Here is a 1,754-nt window from a genome sequence, read left to right on the forward strand (position 1 = left end):
ATTTCCGGAGACCTTCTCCCTTACCTCACCTCGCTCATCAACTCATCCCTGTCCGCTGGCTACGTCCCTCCCGTCTTCAAGAGAGCGAGAGTTGCACCCCTTCTGAAAAAACCTACACTCGATCCCTCCGATGTCAACAACTACAGACCAGTATCCCTTCTCTCTTTTCTCTCCAAAACTCTTGAGCGTGCCGTCCTTGGCCAGCTCTACCGCTATCTCTCTCAGAATGACCTTCTTGATCCAAATCAGTCAGGTTTCAAGACTAGTCATTCAACTGAGACTGCTCTTCTCTGTATCACGGAGGCGCTCCGCACTGCTAAAGCTAACTCTCTCTCCTCTGCTCTCATCCTTCTAGACCTATCGGCTGCCTTCGATACTGTGAACTATCAGATCCTCCTCTCCACCCTCTCCGAGTTGGGCATCTCCGGCGCGGCCCATGCTTGGATTGCGTCCTACCTGACAGGTCGCTCCTACCAGGTGCCGTGGCGAGAATCTGTCTCCTCACCACGCGCTCTCACCACTGGTGTCCCCCAGGGCTCTGTTCTAGGCCCTCTCTTATTCTCGCTATACACCAAGTCACTTGGCTCTGTCATAACCTCACATGGTCTCTCCTATCATTGCTATGCAGACGACACACAATTAATCTTCTCCTTTCCCCCTTCTGATGACCAGGTGGCGAATCGCATCTCTGCATGTCTGGCAGACATATCAGTGTGGATGACGGATCACCACCTCAAGCTGAACCTCAGCAAGACGGAGCTCCTCTTCCTCCCGGGGAAGGACTGCCCGTTCCATGATCTCGCCATCACGGTTGACAACTCCATTGTGTCCTCCTCCCAGAGCGCTAAGAACCTTGGCGTGATCCTGGACAACACCCTGTCGTTCTCAACTAACATCAAGGCGGTGTCCCGTTCCTGTAGGTTCATGCTCTACAACATCCGCAGAGTACGACCCTGCCTCACACAGGAAGCGGCGCAGGTCCTAATCCAGGCACTTGTCATCTCCCGTCTTGATTACTGCAACTCGCTGTTGGCTGGGCTCCCTGCCTGTGCCATTAAACCCCTACAACTCATCCAGAACGCCGCAGCCCGTCTGGTGTTCAACCTTCCCAAGTTCTCTCACGTCACCCCGCTCCTCCGCTCTCTCCACTGGCTTCCAGTTGAAGCTCGCATCCGCTACAAGACCATGGTGCTTGCCTACGGAGCTGTGAGGGGAACGGCACCTCAGTACCTCCAGGCTCTGATCAGGCCCTACACCCAAACAAGGGCACTGCGTTCATCCACCTCTGGCCTGCTCGCCTCCCTACCACTGAGGAAGTACAGTTCCCGCTCAGCCCAGTCAAAACTGTTCGCTGCTCTGGCCCCCAATGGTGGAACAAACTCCCTCACGACGCCAGGACAGCGGAGTCAATCACCACCTTCCGGAGACACCTGAAACCCCACCTCTTCAAGGAATACCTAGGATGGGGTAAGTAAGGGTAAGTAATCCTTCTCACCCCCCTTCTCCCCCTAAAAGATTTAGATGCAAGTGGCTGTTCCACTGGATGTCATAAGGTGTATGCACCAATTTGTAAGTCGCTCTGGATAAGAGCGTCTGCTAAATGACTTAAATGTAAATGTAAATAGAGACAGTAGATCTAGCTGGTCTGTCATAGTATAATAGGGACAGTAGATCTACCTGGTCTGTCAAAATATAATAGAGACAGTAGATCTAGCTGGTCTGTCATAATATAATAGAGACAGTAGATCTACCTG

Source organism: Oncorhynchus keta, unplaced genomic scaffold (assembly GCF_023373465.1).
Source record: "Oncorhynchus keta strain PuntledgeMale-10-30-2019 unplaced genomic scaffold, Oket_V2 Un_contig_748_pilon_pilon, whole genome shotgun sequence".
In the NCBI taxonomy this organism is placed as follows: Eukaryota; Metazoa; Chordata; class Actinopteri; order Salmoniformes; family Salmonidae; genus Oncorhynchus; species Oncorhynchus keta.